The 18,693-nt window shown below is 38.4% G+C and overlaps 1 protein-coding gene across 1 annotated transcript in view; it reads left to right on the forward strand.

The window, feature by feature from the left end:
• The window catches only part of LOC307132055 (leucine-rich repeat and fibronectin type III domain-containing protein 1-like protein), a 279,896-nt gene that overhangs the window by 61,584 nt on the left and 199,619 nt on the right, over positions 1-18,693 (forward strand). Inside the window, exon 2 of the mRNA XM_079826188.1 lies at positions 12,019-12,110. The gene's annotated coding sequence lies outside the window, so the exon portion shown is untranslated. The remainder of the gene's footprint in view (positions 1-12,018; positions 12,111-18,693) is intronic.

Consider the following 18,693-nt stretch of genomic DNA (forward strand, 5'->3'; position numbering starts at 1 on the left):
TGTGTTTTTGTCTTGTTTTGCATTTACTTGAGATGCAAAATTACTTTAGATATTAAGTCTTGTTTTCTGAAAAAAGAAGAAAAAAAGTTTAAAATGAAATAACTTTATGCTTAAAAGATTAAACAATATCTGCCATCGGAGTTAAAGTGAAAACAGGTTCGGCAGATATTTGTTCTCGCCTTAAGCGCAGCCGCTTTATTTTGATACATTTTTCAGAAAACTTTAGATTTATCCGCTTGACCTGCACCCCTGTTTTTGAGAATTTCCTGAAAACGATATACCCAAATAAAAATGTCTGCAGCTCTTAAAACCCTATGGTCTATATTCATAAATCTGCTTTTATTTTAAACTAGACACTTGCAATTGTGTTACCCAAGAGTCATAACTCAAAGTAGTATAGGAACAGAGTAAAACAAGATCAAATATACATGTAAGTGACTCACGTTTTTTTTTTTTTTTTTTTTTTTTTTTTTTTTCACTTAGGGAAAAATGTATGAGACTTTAATGTTAAGAGCCTGAAAATAACCTAAATATAAAACTGAATGTCTGATCATGTTTTGATTCAAATTTGAGGATAATTCTCTCAGTAATGTAGCTTATGTAAGCTTTTATGTCAAGAAAAGTCTAGGCGTCCTTTCAAAAAGGCCATTTATTTCAGAACATTTGTAATTGTAAAGAGTTAGCCTGACAAGCCAGAGCCACATCAAGATGTTGGGTCTGGGAACACACCATTGGCAAAGCAAACATTTAACCCAACTGCTGGGTTAAAATGACCCATTTGCTGGGTTAAAACAACCCAATTGCTGCGTTAGTCCATTTTCAACCCAACTTTGGTTGTTTTTAACCCAGCATTTTTTAGAGTGTATGGGTATATGGGTAACAAGGTTATTTTTCAGAACTCATCTGCAGATATTTTTTCTACTTTTAAGCATAAAGTCACTTCATTTTGAAAAAAAAAAAAAACACTTGTTATCTTAAGTCCATTTGCTTCTGATGTAATTGTATCTTGATTTAATAATGTTTAGATATGTATACTGGAAAACAAGATGAAATAACAGAGGACGAACATCATTTTTTGCAGCCTCAGTATATAGGCCACCGATCCACCCGATTTGCTCCGAATGAGCTTAACTTAATATTTAAAGGAATATTTTCCTCGGATCATTTAATGTCTGTGCTCTCTATGTGCTTCCAGCAGAGAGGCTGGGGGTGTTTCTCTTGTAAGCGTCTTTGCCGCAGGAAGCTCTCTGCCAGCTTAATTATGTGTCACCCAATTGGATTTGCCGCTTCCCAGCTTCCTGCCGAGGCGTCACCTCTGTTACCTTTGCATTAACCGCTCGGCTCGTGCTACATCTATACAAACAATGTGACTGGAAATCAGAGAGTCCTTCAGACTGAATGATATTAACCTGCGCTTTCATGTTTGACCTTTATAGACATTCACCTGAAGTGTGTGATGTCGAAGCACAACCACACAAACATTAGTCACCGCTGTGTTCGCACAACTTGTTTTTAAAAGGTCAGCCCATGCAGCCACTAAAACTTTAAATCATTGCCGACAATTGCTCGATGCTTTTCTAGACCCTTATCTAAAAATAAAAGTGTTGTCTCTGGGGAGAAAAATGAAGATGATGATACGCGTTTGGGTTTTTCGTGTGTGTGAAACACGGCAAACAAAAGACGTTGCACGCTTTGACCCGGAGCATCAGAAATGTTGTCATGTTTGCTGGTTATTTGATGTCTTTTGCCTCCTAATAAACTCATAATTATTGCTTATAGTTAGTAAGGTAGTTGTTAAATTAGAATTATGGGATGTAGACTATGGTCATGCATTAACAAGTACTAATAAAAAGGCAATATTCTAGTAATATGCATCCGAATATTATGAAAGGACATGGTCACTCCTTCCCAAACCATCTGTCCTCGGATCATAAATCAATACGCCATGCACATTAAAAATATATTACAGAAAAGCAGTAATATTCATATGTATCTTTAAAGGAAAAATCCCTGCAAAGAATTCCTGTGGAAAGATTTGATTTAAAAATGAACCGCTTTTATAAGCTTCCACATCTGCGTCCTTACTCTCCATCAGAGATTTATGAAAAATAAAAAATAAAAATCAAGCAATAAATATGTCAATCTTCCTCCTGAAGGTCTTGTTTTCAAACCTCATCTGCTGTGAGTTCAGCGTCACACCGGCTTCTGGCGAATTGTACTTTTTAAAAATGTTTTATTTCGTTTTTTAATTCATTTTTATTTTTATAATTTCTGTTTTCATTCTTATTTTAGTTATAAAGTTTTATGAATTTTGTTGTGTGAATTTTGTTTGCCCCTAAACCTACCCATCACAGGAGACATTCTGCATTTTTACATTTTCAAAAAACATCACTTAGTCTGATTTATAAGATGTTTTCCTCATGGGGACCTAAAAATGTCCCCACAAGGATGAGGATTTTGGATATTGCCATCTTTGTGGGGACATTTTGTCCCCATAACGTAGGGATTACCAGTCCAGACACACACACACACACACACACACACACGCACGTGTCGGTCTCATATGAGGACATGAACGCACGAATGTAATCTCCAGAGCCACTGAGAGTCACTTTATCAGCATTTTACCGTTTTATTTGAGAAAAACTACCGTCATAAACACACAGAAACTCAAAGGTCTTCACAGCAACCCGTCAAAATAAAAGTTTAGCTAACTTGACAAATACATCACTGTCGTACAGTAGAATTCAGATACGTCTCAATGTAATAATAATACTAACACTAATGTAATAATAATAAATTATCAAAACTTTATTTTTTCAAGTAATAAATTAACATTTTTCTTCGTGTTTTAATTTTAACCGTATATAGCTCTGTTGTGCAGCGCTTTGTTTGACAAAAAAAGTTTAATTAAATTAAAAGATAAATTATTTTAATGTCTTTTGACTTCATTTGATTACCAGAAAATATATATATATTGTTTTTATGAATTAAATTAAGTAGCTAGTAGCCTACTGTTTACTGGTAAATATTACAGTAATCAAACATCACAGACAATGGCAGACAGAGACCAAGACAGCTCTGGCATAATGTCAATAACACTTCTATAAATGACTTACAGTTTCCTTACAGTTATTGATGTAAACATCCCTAAAGTACCACCAAAAAAAAGTTACCGTTGGGTACTAGTACCGCATTTCAGGTACCGGTTAAAATGTGAACGGTACCCAACCCTAACCCTAATTTAAAAATATTCGAACCATACAGAGGGGGCAAACTTTAAATGTATTGAAATTAATAAGGAATATTTGAGTAAACTTTGAGTATCATTTGAGTATCTCATTGTTGGGCCGAGCGCCCTGGTTTTCGGTAGTCAAAATATGGTCACCCTAAACTACACAATATGCGTCACGAACTTGGACTCTTATTTTGATATTCTGTTGTGTTTTGTTTTGTTTAGTTCCTGTTTCTCTGCTCGTTCAGGTTTGTGCTGGGTTCCACTCCAGTTTTAGACACGCACTTGTGAACTTCCCTAAGCACTTCCCCTCGGGGGAATCCCCGCCGCCATTTTGAAGTGCGTTCCACTTCATGAAGTGGACGAGGGAAGTTTATATGGACAGACCCTCACTGCCTCGATTTTGACCGAGGGAGCGAGTCTTCTTCTTATATACACTTCAGACAGCTTCATATACCACAGTGCAACACAAGTGTGATGTCACCGCATATCACGTTTAATTTACCACACCACAAACAACTCTATGATATTTATATATATATTTTTTTTTACAACATTTAAAACAACCCAAACACACCTATATACATATAGAATGCTGCATTAAACCATTTTGTAAGGGAAACAAATAATAATAAATCAACTCCATAGTGGATTCCAAGTGATCGAGGGCTTAGAAAGTTCCAGTTCAGTCCATTTGCACTCAAGCAATGACGCACATCTGAGTGAACGAGACGGAGGGAAGTTAGCAAGTGAAGGGCATAATAAAAACCAACTGGAACACAGCATTGGTTACTGACTGTTTCTTTGGTTACATAATATCACCTGTCATTTGTCTTGTATTTAAACCTGTTTTGTTCCATCTCTTGTCGGTTACTGTCTTTTTTAATGTGCATTTCCGCTCGATCACACAAATTGTAAAGGAATTGTTTGGGATTGTAGGTCCTATTAGTAATGAACATCCCTATAGAGAACTAAATGACTGCTGAAATGAATTCATATGTGCTTTAAAGTGAGCTAAAACAGTTTGAAACCATCTTGAAGTTATGTTTGTTATAAATCTCTGACCTGACACCGCACATTATTTTAGTATCTGACACTGTTCACACAATGAGGAAACACAGATTTTGTGAGAACATGGCAGTGGCAGGAGGTCACACCACAACATAACATGTCTAACAGATTTAATCCAAAACAATGGATCAAATCTTTTATTCATCTGCAAAACTTCATAAACTGTAGCTCGTTTTACCCCAAGAATGTCTCAGGAATTGGTAAAAACAAAATAATTGGGTGTAATCTTTCCCTTCATGCCTTGCTCTTGTTACAAAATCAATGCTATTACTTGCTGATGTCTTGCAGGATAAAATAAGTAAATCCAACCTCTCGATTTTCTTCCAGGAATCGCTGAAGACGAAACATAATTAGCCTAATAAATTGTGGGAACAATGAGCATCAAGATGGACTAACCAGAAAGTCCATTCCTGCTTTATTTCATAGAAGAAAGAGCACATCGGTCTAAATCTATAAAGATAGATGTTTGTGTGTTTGTTCTGCCAGTGTGAGTTAGTGTAGTGAACTAAAACCAGAACTATAACAAAACGACTTTACAATAAGGTTTCATTTGCTAACATTAGTTAACCCCTAATGCTTACAATTATTAATTCATTTGAGTTGGAAAAACTTAAACAAATGAGTTCAATCAAATGAGCTTTTATGAGTATTTAGAACTTTATTTTTCTTTTGAGTTCACAAAACGGACACATTTTAAGTCATCTGAACTGTTTCATTGTTTTGAGTTTTGGTTCTTTTCATTTAGACAAACTTAAATTTAACTGAAACTGGGCTGGGATTTCTATTTCCCAGCATGCTTTGCAATGTCACTCGAAAGGGAGAGCAAATGGTCAAATTAAGTGTTATATAATGTGTTTTTTTGTGCAAGATTAATGTTAAGTGGGGGATTTAGCAGTATTTAATGTTTAGCTATGCTAATTTAGAAGAGTTTCTGTTTGGGTTTTTGTGGGATTTTCATCATGGTGACGAGTGGAGCATGAGCTTGGGTATATTAAATGTTTCAAATTTCCATATTCAATCAGCATTTGCTATGCTAAAGCCATCAAAGCATTGTGTTGCAAATTAGCAAGTTAGTTTTTAGGGAATTAGCTAGTTAAATCTTGTCAAGTTTCCACTACCAAAAATTTGAGATAGGTTAAATGTATGAATTAGCTTACTCAAATATTTCAAGTTCAGAGCAATTAAACTGTATGAGTACAAATACAACTGATTGCTTCAATTTTTGTTTTGCCGACTTATTTGGGTTTACAGTGCAAGATTAATGTTAAGTGGGAGTTTTAGTATTGTTTAATGCTTTGCTATTCTAATTTAGAAGAGTTTCTGTTATGTTTTGGGGGGATTTCCATCATAGACGAGTGGAGCATGAGCTTGGGTTGAGAACAGATATTAAATGTTACATATTGCCATATTCAATTAGCATTTGCTATTCTAATGCTATCAAAGCATTGTGTTTTGCCAATTATCAAGTTAGCATTTAATGAATTAGCTAGTTAAACCTAGCCAAGTTTCCACTACTAAGAATTTTTAAGTTGAGATTACATGATACTTTTAAATTAAATGTATGAATTCGTCAATGATCTCGTCGTTGCAATGCGATTTCTGCACTCTCACGGATGCTTTCACCATAAATAACCATGCAAACACCATGTAAATACAGTAAGAGCTTTGTTGTGCAGTGTAATAGCATCATTGATTACATAATGGAAGTTTTGGCGAGAGTCCAGATAAACTCACACTGTTTGATTGACAGCTCCAGAGGTTGTAAAGGGAGAGTCCTTTGATCGCTTTCTATGTATAATTTGATTTCAGTTAAAATAACAGATTATTTTCATCTACTAGAAACAATGTGAAGTTGAGCGTTTAGTCACTGGTTTGATTTACGGACACACAGATAAAGAACATCTGACTGTACATGAATCATATCAGAAATCACTGGTCTCAGATCAGGCATTAGAATGAACACAGTTACTCACATGTTGTGGCATTACTGTCGAGTCCATATCGTCAAAGCCTGCGCCGAAATTGCAACTGATTTCTTAAAGAATCCACAGTGAAATGTAGCGAACACAAATAAATAATGCTCGCCTGAGACATTCACATTGTTGAGAATAAATAAGCACATTCCCAGCATTAGGATCCTTTGGAAGGTGATGTTATTTTTAGTCTGTTCGTCTCTCCTCGTCATCTCACTAACACTCCAGTGGGCGGGGCCAAAGTTGTGATGATGAAGTAGGCGTTGATCTTCTTCTGCAGAGGCGGTTTTTCACCGATAGGCTCATTCCACAACGAGTCCTTTTCTGGGATTGGTTACAATTAAAGTTGATTTTGGGCTAACAAGGAATAAATAATGCTCAACTGAGACTTCTCAGTTCATGACCCCTTAAATGAAAATGGCCCATTTTAAATAGTTAACGTGTGTTGTAGAAAAGCATGAAGGATGCATGAGCGGAACAAACTGGATATTTGGTTTCACAAGAAAAACGGATACTATTGTTGGATATAATTTCCCTTTCCTGTCATGGTAATGTCCATTTTTCCCCATTCCACCACAGTATAATGTATGAAATGTGAGCAAAATGTACCATGTGAAATGTAGCGAACACAAATAAATAATGCTCGCCTGAGACATTCACACTGTTGAGAATAAATAAGCACATCCCTAGCATTAGGATCCTTTGGAAGGTAGTCCAGTGATCCTGTATCGCTCTTCTCTCCTCGTCATCTCACTAACACTCCAGTGGGCGGGGCCAAAGTTGTGATGATGAAGTAGGCGTTGATCTTCTTCTGCAGAGGCGGTCTTTCACCGATTGGCTCATTCCACAACGAGTCCTTTTCTGGGATTGGTTACAATGACTTCTCAGTTCATGACCCCTTTAATGAAAATGGCCCATTTTAAATAGTTAACGTGTGTTGTAGAAAAGAATGAAGTATGCAAGAGCGGTGTGGACCGGATATTTGGTTTCACATAAGAAACTGATATAATTGGATATAATTTCCCTTTCCTGTCAAGGTAATGCCCATTTTTCCCCGTTTCACCCCAGTATAATGTATGAAATGTGAGCAAACGCCTGCCTGCTTGTGGTCTGAAGTAAAGCCATGAGTCTGTCCTTGACTTTAGTGCACATTGATTGATTTATCAGGTTTTGTTCGGCACAGGAGAGCTAATGTCATATTTGAGGTTTGGAGTTCTGGCAGAAGGTGTTGTTTATTTCCTCGGGACGAGCGCTCTGCTGATTCCCAAACTCTATGACATGCTCACAATAGCCCAATGCAATTGGGCATTTAATAAGAGCTTTTTATTACATCCACCAGTGGCTGTTTTTGTGTAAAATAATGATTACGCAGCCGGTGATGCAGGGCTGGTGAAAGATAAAGGCCGTACAGAAATAGATAGGCCGCTTGACAGTCTGACCGTAGCCTGACAAACGACAAACCTGGAATTCTGCCGCTGGCTTCTGAAATGAGGGAAAAAAAGGGGGATTGTTAACGGCAGACGAGCTCATTATTCTTTCTCACAATCGCACAAGCCTCTTCCGACCTCTGTGTTTTTGCTTTTTTCACTTGCGTTCTCAGAAAGAGATAGATGAAGGCGTACTACGCTGTGTGTAGATATGCCCGTCACAAATGCGTTCACGATGGTTTCAGCACTGAAGAATCAGAGGAGAATCTGAATGAGAGCAAACGGCCCTGATACACAATTGATCTGCGCTTATCTTGAGGTTCATCAGATGAAACGCATGATAAAGGAGATGCCGAGAATATCAATCTTTGCATTGCATCTGCCCGTGAATGTGATGTGTTTGAGAGTCGCTGGAGTTGGGTCCTCGCCGTACCATTGGTAGAGGTTTTTTGCACATCATGGGTGGCTCTGATGATGAAGCTGATGTTGCTTGCCTCCATTTCCCAGAGCTCCCTCCAGCTGAGCTTTCCCACCTCATCCATTGTCCATACTTGGCAAGAGAGACAGCCTTTGCACCTCCTCCTGACGGCGCACCTCCTCGGCCACCATTTTCCTCCTCTCTGATGTTGAGGTCTTATGCCAAGTTGGCTTACTTGGTGTAAGGCCAAAGCCTCCTCTTCCCAACTGGACGTGCCCTAAAATGTCACTGTGCCTCAGGGCTGACGTTGCTTACTGCTCCGCGTCGGATGGTGTCCATTTCCATCCAGTTAACAGGGGTGGAACGGCATTACTGATGGACTGGTCTTTGGAGTCCTTCAAAGTCATCTGGAGTCTTACTTTAGAGCACTTGAACTCTTCGGTAAGGCTGTAATTAATAATCATATCATTGATATATTCATGGGCGTCACTAGGACTTTTTTAGGGGGGCTTCAGTCCAGCCCCCCTAAACAAATGTGCGATTAACCTTTCAAACATATGAAACTGGCGGGAGGTTTCGGCTTTGTCCCGTCTTTTAATCTGCGTTAATCAGCGTGTTCTTCAATCCGCTGTGGCGGCGAATAGAGCTCATTGGTCTGTCACATCTCGTCAATGTCAAAATATTTGAGAAAACCAATCAAATCAGAGTAGGCGGGCTTTATGTTCACAGAAGCTGCTGAGGCTGAGCTCGAACTTTAGCAGCACGACTCGACGTCAAGTGAGAGATATGAAGCTAAACTAAACGTTTCATATTTGACAGCTGCTTCTTTAAGTCAGAAATGTTAAACAAATGACAAAATATTCAGGCAAATTAATAAACTTTTGTCTTATTTTGCCATTTTGATTTGTACATTTAAATATCAGTTAAACATGTTTACTTTCTTCACTGAAAAAATGGAAACACTTAATCAGTCATATCTGCCCACTGACATGGTTTTCAAGCTATTGTTATCTATTTTTTTGGCATTCAGAACATCTTAAAATGCACGTGTAGATCATAGAAATCAAGATGTTCTCGAGGGGCCATGTCCTCGAACCCCCTAACCTCACATGTGGGATCTCAGTGATTATAAATCTGCCTACATTGTATGATTAAGGGATGTACAATATGGTCATGCAGAACGAGGCATTAATATTTGCTTTATAAGTAATAATAAACAGCCAATATCCTAATATGCATACTAATAAGCTACTATTTAATAGTGAGAATTGGACCCTAAACTAAAGTGTTACCTTTTTTTTTTTTTTTCATATCCTCACTGGGGGCTGAGTCGCCCTAAAATGAAAATCCTAGAAACGCCCCTGGACATAGGACTGTTAATTTAACATTGTTATAACATTGCAATTGATTTTGTTTAAAAGTAAAACACTATACTGACTTCTAAAGGCATTTCAGTGATTTACTCTCTGAATGACTATGAATTATCTTCATTATTCATCCTCTTCATCTTCAGCCATGCATGCGATTAATTTAATCATGTAATTGGCATTTAATGTAATCAATTTGAATAAAAAACTTTTAACAGCTCTATTTTTACCCTCAACACTAAAGTTGGCAGCGAGTCTTTAAGAGGAGCATCAAAACGCACACTCTTCTATCAGAGAACATGGCTTGAAAGTTATTCTGCTTGTCAGCGAGCTAATGACAGTCACGGGTGTGTGATTGTTAGCTATGTGGAATAAAGGGAAAATAAAAGAAGTGGGACAGAACAAAATGAAGATTCATGGCAGTGAGAGGAGAATAATAGAGGCTGCAGAACGAGAACACTAATGGACTGCACGCATGCTGATTCACAGATCTCGTGTGTGTGAATTGCGTGTATTTGAATTGAAAATGTGGATTTGTACACATGTACAGTTATATAAAGATATGAATTCATGTTGTGGATTTGAAATGATTTATGAAAACAAACGGAAGGCACGACACAAAACTTTTCGTTTGCTGCTTCCATGAATTCCATGTAGTCGTGATTAATAAACTAGTGTCACTGATCATCACACGTAACACACAGCCTAAGGCTCGCTTCATGATTCCACAGGACTCAAAAATAGCGCAAAGATTGTGTGTGTGTGTGTGTGTGTGTGTGTGTGTGTGATTGAGTGAGTGTGTGAGAATGTGTGTGCGTGTGTATGACTGTGTGTGAGTGTGTGAGAGGATGTGAGTGAGTGACTGTGTGTGTGTGTGTGTGTGTGTGTGTGTGTGTGTGTGTGTGTGTGTGTATGAGAGTGTGTGTGTGTGTGTGTATGAGAGTGTGTGTGTGAGAAAGTGTGTGTGTGTGTGTGTGACTGTGTAAAAGTGTATGAGTGTGTGTGTGCGTGTGTGTGAGTGTGTATGTGTGCATGTGAGTGTGTAAGTGACTGTGTATGTGTGTGTGAGAGAGAGAGAGAGAGAGAGAGAGAGAGATAGTGACTGTGTATTTGTGTGTGAGAGTGTGTTTGAGAATATGTGTGTGAATGACTGTGTGTGTGTGTGTGTGAGAGAGGATGTGTGTGAGTGAGGGACTGTGTGTGTGTGTGTGTGTGTGTGTGTGTGTGTGTGTGTGTGTGTGTGTGTGTGTGTGTGTGTGTGTGTGTGTGTGTGTGTGTGTGTGTGTGTGAGAGTGTATGCATGTGAGTGTGTGTGTGTGTGGACTGGTAATCCCTACGTTATGGGGAAAAATGTCCCCACAAAGATGGCAATATCCGAAATCCTCGTCCTTGTGGGGACATTTTTTGGTCCCCATGAGGAAAACATCTTATAAATCAGACTAAGTGATGTTTTTTGACTGTAAAAATGCAAAATGTCTCCTGTGATGGGTAGGTTTAGGGGCAGGGGCAGTGTAGGGGGATAGAATATACGGTATGTACAGTATAAAAACCATTACACCTATGGAAAGTCCCCATAAAACATGAAAACCCAACAGGTGTGTGTGTGTGTGTGTGTGTGTGTGTCGTTCCCTGGATGATCCACAGCTTTGTGAGTGTGTAAGTGACTGTGTGTCTGTGTGTGTGTGAGAGAGAGAGAGTGTGCGTTTGTGTGTGTGTGTGTGTGTGTGTGTGTGTGTGTGTGTGTGTGTGTGTGTGTGTGTGTGTGTGTGTGTGTGTGTGTGTGTGTGTGTGTGTGTGTGTGTGTGTGTGTGTGTGTTTGTGTGTGTGTGTGATAATATGTGTGTCAGTGACTGTGTGTGTGTGTGTGTGTGTACAATAGTGGCCAAAAGTGATGTCAAGCCAATGAAAATGTACATATTCACCCTTTATTCAAATATTATTAATAATATGTTAAAGATTTTGTAAGTAAATTTGTTATCATATTTGTGATAGCACAATGAAATGCCAAATGGTGCAACATCATTTTTGTCCAGACTGTCATAATAAGAAACTATGTACAAAAACAAGAGAGAACCAACCAAATATTAATAACCGATTATGCTGTAGTCAGTGCGTGCTTTTTCCAGTGAGTTTTTTGTTTTTCTGTGCTTTTTCTTTAGCTGATAACACAAACCTGTAGCTGTAGTTCACCTTTATTGCCAAATCATTTTGTCAGATAAATACCTTAGCCAAGGTTAGTGCATTGCTATTCCCTCATATTTAAAAAAAAATCTAAAATATTTTCTTCATATTTTGATGGTTTAACCTCTTTGGGGCATAAATGACATAACCAAAATAAAAAGATTGCTGCTCATAAGTCCTTGGATATACTCATAATCAAAATATATTTACAAAGCCAACACTTGAGAGTCTACAGTTCAAGACTCAGAATTGCAGTTTGCTCCATTCATGTTTCTATTGTTCTCTCGACGAATGTTAGCACCTCTGCCTGTATGAGAATTAATCTTCCTTATTCTTTTATCATTAGGGCCCGAGCACCGATGGTGGGACATCTACATGCCAATATTCAGGTATAATCAAAGGACCTCCTACTGGCAGAAGGAAGTGTGGCACATTGAAGTGAGTTTGTCATATTTCTCCTATATTTACAGCTTTAATTATTATTATTATTATTATTCTCCCAAATGAATCGCTTTTTTGAGGGCCTAAACACGCTCGAAAAATCACAAAAATTTGCACAGGCGTCAGAAGTGGCAAAAATTTACGTCTGTTATGGGTTTCAGAATTAGGTGTTCCTAATTTCTGGCAGCAGGAAGTGTGGCACATTGAAGTGAGTTTGTCATATTTCTCCCATATTTACCTGCTTCAATGCATGTTGCTCACTATTCGCTGTTTTCCTGGGGCCACCGGGTGGCGGTGGTCCTGGGTGCGAGGGCCCTTTCATCGCTGCTTGCAGCTTTAATTATTATTATTATTCTCCCAAATGAATCGTTTTTTTGAGGGCCTAAACACGCTCGAAAAATCAAAAAAATTTGTACAGGCGTCAGAAGTGGCGAAACTTTACATCTGTTATGGGTTTCAGAATTAGGTGTGGCAAAATGGCTCCATAGCGCCATGTTTTCACAATCTGAAAACCAACAGGAAGTCAGATATTTAGAATTTTCTTTTCAAATTTGTTGCAAATTTTGCCATTTCCAGACGTTGTACTTTAATCAACTTCACCTAGAGATTTAAATCAGATCAACACCATATTTGGTCAGTCTAATCTTAAGGCTTTGATGATGTCAAATTATGAAGATCTTGAGTTTTCCCTAAAGGACGTGTCTGTGGCGGCCTGACAAAGTCTGATGATTGGCCATATAACAGGAAGTTGTTGTAAGTCAGGCAAACAATGTCCGATCTGCCCCAAACTTCACATGTTTGATAAGAGTCAGGAACAGTAACAGGAAATGGCATGCTTTACACAGTAATTCACTCCCAGAAACACATTAAAATATGCCATCAAGTCCCAAACATGCTAGAAACACGTTAAATCATGCAACACTTGGCTAAGTGCTAATGCATGCGATTTACGCCACGAAACAGGAAGTTGTTGTAACTCAGGCACACAATGTCAATGGCACATTGAAGTGAGTTTGTCATATTTCTCCTATAATTACCTGCTTAAATGAACGTCGCTCACTATTCGCTGTTTTCCTGAAGCCACTGGGTGGCGGTGGTCCCGGGTGCAAGGGCCATTTCATCGCTGCTTGCAGCTTTAATTATTATTATTATTCTCCCAAATTAATAGCTTTTTTGAGGGCCTAAACACGCACGAAAAATCACAACATTTTGCACACGCCTGACGCGTGTGCAAAGTTTTGTGATTTTCATAAAGTGGCGAAAATTTACGCCTGTTATCGGTTTCAGAATTAGATGTGGCAAAATGGCTCCATAACGCCATGTTTTCACAATCTGAAAACCAACAGGAAGCCAGATATTTAGAAGTGCTAATGTATGCGCCACGAAACAGGAAGTTGTTGTAACTCAACCACACAATGTCCGATCTGCCTTAAACTTCACATGTTTGATAAAAGTCTTAACCTGAAGACATCTATATGCCAACATTCAGTTATAGTCAAAGGACCATCTGCTGGCAGCAGGAAGTGTGGCACATTGAAGTGACTTTGCCATGTGTCTATGATATTTACCTGCTTAAATGCATATCGCCCACTATTCGCTGTTTTTCTGAGGCCACCGGGTGGCGGTGGTCCCGGGTGCGAGGGCCCTTTCATCGCTGCTTGCAGCTTTAATTATTATTTTATTTGTATTCAGCCAATATTAGCCTTAAGGCTACAATTTGGTTGTCTGTGACAAATTTTGCAAGTCCTACAAGATTCCTCTGATCCTAGGCTAATATCTGAAGTCTTTGATCGTTAGTTTGATTGCGCACCAATCAACCATAAGAACAATATCCCCTCCGGACATCACTTTTGGCTACTACTGTATGCACCACTAGCCAGGAGGATCTTACTCGGGTTTCAGATGTTTACTACAGAGACGTACTGACATGTCTAATGCCTCTTCAATTCTTACGGGAACATGGGATTACAGAAATGTAGACAAGCTCAGACTTGCGTCTGAAAGCTTTATCTGGATATCTGTCATGAGATTTACATATTACACTGGACTTCAATGTCTCAGCCTTTATCAAGATGGGCATCCCGCGTTGCGAGCTCTAGATTGGCTTTAGCGAGGTGTAAATTGATTTTCATGTCAATATCAAACATGTTTATTTGCGAGGTAAGAGTGTGATGGGTGCACGCCATACCTCTCTAGGGCGTGTTTTGTGAGCATCTGTTGACAAATTCATGAGTTAAAACTCTTCCTGACTCAAGCTACATCATTGCGGTTCCTCTGGAGGATTTGCTGTTGTGTTGTATGTGAAGGCAAACACAGCTTCAGCAGACAGGTGTCCTTTTCACCTCACTGTTTGACAGAATCAAACTCAGGGACCATCCGTCAGATTGGCACGTCTCCTTAGACTAGGACGTAGCGCAGCGGTGTGAAGACTTGTGCTCTGTCAGACGTCACACCCTGTCTAAATATCTCATTTGGCTGCACACATATGCTTATGCAACACAGTGAACTAAACCAGGATCACGTGACGAACGCTGGGAGCATTTGTCTTTTTTGGAGAGGAATGATATGAATTTTTAAACAAATGTGTTTCATAAACTAAAGGCCTAGGGTTTGGGTATGAAGCCTCGTAAGTAAGACACATTTGTCTCAAGCGGTGTTCCAAACAATAATGTATAACTGTATTTCTGTATGCTGACAGTAAGATGAATGGGATACAGCTCTTAGCACAGTGTTTCAGACATTATGAAAGTGCAACAAAATTGGACTAGAACTTGAAGGGATTTTTCATTTATTATAGTTAGACCGGTCACCATTATGACATTTTGGCTGGTATTAGTGTGAGATACAAATAATTGGGATTAGAGTTTTTTAACCTGTTTTGTACATGCCGCAATGAAAAAAATGGTAACAAAATTAACTGTTTATTAAAAAAAATAATGAAACAACCTAAATTCATTCACCAACAAAACTATTTCTGGGGGATTAAATCAGGTAGAAAAACTAACATTTGAATTGAAATACAAATGTATTATTTGCTTTTATACAAATAGTGTCTTGACATTAATATATTATATTATATTATATTATATTATATTATATTATATTATATTATATTATATTATATTATATTATATTATATTATATTAATTATATTATATTATATTATATTATATTATATTATATTATATTATATTATATTATATTATATTATATTAATTATATTATTATTAATTATATTATATTGGCTACTTTTTTCCATTTACACAGTTGTTTTTGTAGGCCATCCCATCCAAATATTACATTAGAATAAAGCAACATTAATTTTTCCTATTGCTGTAGGGAAAATAAGAATTATTACATCATCGTCTGTCTGAATACTCAATTTGGATTGGCTGGGAGGTGTGCAATAAAACCATTTAATGCACAGGTAGTTCCAGGTCAGTTTAATATCCGTTCTATATTAATGCACTGTTTTCAATGAAACACACACACACACACACACACACACACACACACACACACGTTTGTTTTTGTGAAATGTGAGGACATTCCATAGGCGTAATGGTTTTTATACCGTACAAACCGTATTTTCTATCTCCTTACACTGCCCTTGCCCCTAAACCTACCCATCACACACACACACACACACACACACACACACACACACACACACACACACACACACACACACACACACACACACACACACACACACACACACACACACTGCCCCTAAACCTACCCCTCACAGGAGACTGTGCAGTTCACTTTCTGTGAAAAAAACCTCATTCTGTGTGATTTATAAGCATTTTGAAAAGTGAGGACATGGGGAACGTCCTCATATTTCACCCTCTTTTTGTAATACCTGTGTCATACCCATGTCATTACACACATTTGTGTTCTGATATTTCACAAAAACATGCCCACACACACACACACACACACACACACACACACACACTCTCTCTCTCTCTCTCTCTCTCTCTCTCTCTCTCTCTCACACACACACACACACACACACACACTACCCCTACCCCTAAACCTACCCACCCATAACACACACACACACACACACACACGCTACACAGAGATCACACTGCACACACACACATTCAGGCGCACAGAAACGTGTTATCAACAATGGCGACGACTTTTATATATATATATATATATATATAGCTTCACTACTGAATCGCTACATTATATTTCTCAGCAATGATGGTTATGAAGTAATTAAACTTACAGCTTTAGTGTTAATAGAGAGAAACGCTGAAGAGATGCAGGTAATTCAAACACGCATCTCTCTCTCTCTCTCTCTCTCTCTCTCTCTCTCTCTCTCTCATGATAATTCATTGAAATAAATGCTATAATTCATTCATTCAAATAAATGTAATCTCATGCAGCTGTGCGTTAACCCATTTTAATGCACTCTGCTTTGTGCCGGGTGGTTCTTTTCCTCCATGCCGTGCATTAAAATCATTTAATGCCCAGCTAGCTATGGTTTATTCTACTTATGTAATGATAATATATTTCTGTTCTAATTTATTCACTTTAAAGTGGCATTTTAAGAAGGTCCATTTAAACCCTCGAGTCTTTATTTAGCATAATGGACGACCTTTACGTTTCTGTGTGTCATTGACAGTTTTGTTTAATATGATCCTTTCTCAAAATCCGTTTTAATTTCATTTTTTTTTATGGTGACTTTTAACCTGCAAAAACATGTGGAATAATGTAAATGTGAAAACGTAGTTTATTAAGAGATTTCAATGCAAAGCGCATTTGGAGCTCCTCCCGAGATCGATTTGAACTATCTCTACGGAAATGGAAGATTGTATATTCGCTTTAAATTCTGTCAATTTTGGAGGATAAGACATGGTCGGGATTTAAAGTGCAATGATCATGTATATCAGACAGGGAGGAGGGGCAGAGACGAGGAGGTGGGCAAGTTGTTTTCACTTCTAATCTTGGGTCAGCCTCCAGACAAAGGACACAAAATGATTTCTGTAGTTCTCCGAGGGGAGAAGAGCTTCAAAGAGTGGAGCAGTGTTCAGTTAGACGGCATCGGCCCTTCTCAGGAGAGGTCTAAGAGGATTAGTTCACGGCAGAACCAGAAGCTTCTCTGCTATGGGATCTGGGTGGCCGAGTTTCCCTTTACCGTTATAATCACCAGCAGGAGTTTCTACAGCTTCAGCTGCTCCGTTCCTTCCACCTGAGGCGGGGAAACAACAACTTTAAACTTCAAAATCAGCAGTTTGTGGAGTAATTCCTCCAAATGGAACTACGGTCATCATGGCGGCACAATTTTGATGTTGTCGTATAAACAAAATTGCTGTCGCACTGTGATTATGTTACTGCATCAAACAAAGCTCTGGGCAAAAATACTGTCCACCCTGAGAAGAGAATGAATCATATCACTTTCTGGCCCGGGGCTGGCATGGCGTTTATACAGCGACAGGAGGTAAAGCGATAAGGCGCTCACTGTCCTCTCTGCTTGCATTTTGACAGATGCTTATGTTCAGCTTTTTCACTACCTAGGCTTTGATCTGACCCCCTTTCCTCCGTCTCCTCCTTCCCTCGGTTCGTCAAAGATCCACTTCTGGCTCGCCTCATGAGCATAAGAAACACTATAGTTTCCGGAGAACAACGAGCTCCCTCAGTCCCAGTGCTCTCGCGGTAGACTCCGCGGACTGCCATCAAAGCCTTGTGATGAATAATCAGAGAAAGTTACAGTGGCGAAGTGCACACAAGGTTCGGAGAGGCAGTTTCTGTTGAGACGGGGAAATGTAACTTTTATCTCGGAGCTATTTCGGTATAGGGAACGACAGCTTGGGGTTTAACTATGGTGTCCACAGGGTTACATATGACTATCCTGCTCGTTTAAATCAGAGAGAAATGACTCAACGCAGCACTGCTTCCAAATGTTTCAGTTATACATTAGGAAAAGCTCATATTTAGGTTTTAATGACTGATTTAGTGCAGCTATATTAAAAGACGATGAACATTTTTTTGCATTACAGATTTCTGACTATAATCTTTGTATACTCTAAAAAATGCTGGGTTAAAAATAACCCAAGTTGGGTTGAACATGGACTAACCCAGCAATTAGGTTGTTTTAACCCAGCGGTTGGGTTAAATGTTTGCTTAAAACAACCCAATTGTTGGGTTAGTCCATTTTCAACCCAACTTGGGTTATTTTTAACCCAGCATTTTTTAGAGTGTAGAGCATAAAAGTTGCTATTTTGTGAAAAGAATTGCATGTATTTTTTCCTCATTTTAATATAATATAATGCTTAAATACATTTAATTTAAAGGATTTAAGAAGTCAACTTTGGTGCAAAGATGCATTATGGACAGAGCCAACATTTATTATTATTAATATTACACTCAAAAAAAATGCTGGGTTAAAAATAACCCATGTTGGGTTGAAAATGGACTAAGTAACCCAGCAATTGGGTTGTTTTAATCCAGCGGTTGGGTTAAATGTTTGGTTAAAACACCCCAATCACTGGGTTAAAACAACCCAATTGCTGGGTTAGTCCATTTTCAACCCAACTTGGGTTATTTTTAACCTGGCATTTTT

Source organism: Gobio gobio, assembly GCF_949357685.1.
Source record: "Gobio gobio genome assembly, chromosome: 9".
Taxonomy (NCBI): Eukaryota; Metazoa; Chordata; class Actinopteri; order Cypriniformes; family Gobionidae; genus Gobio; species Gobio gobio.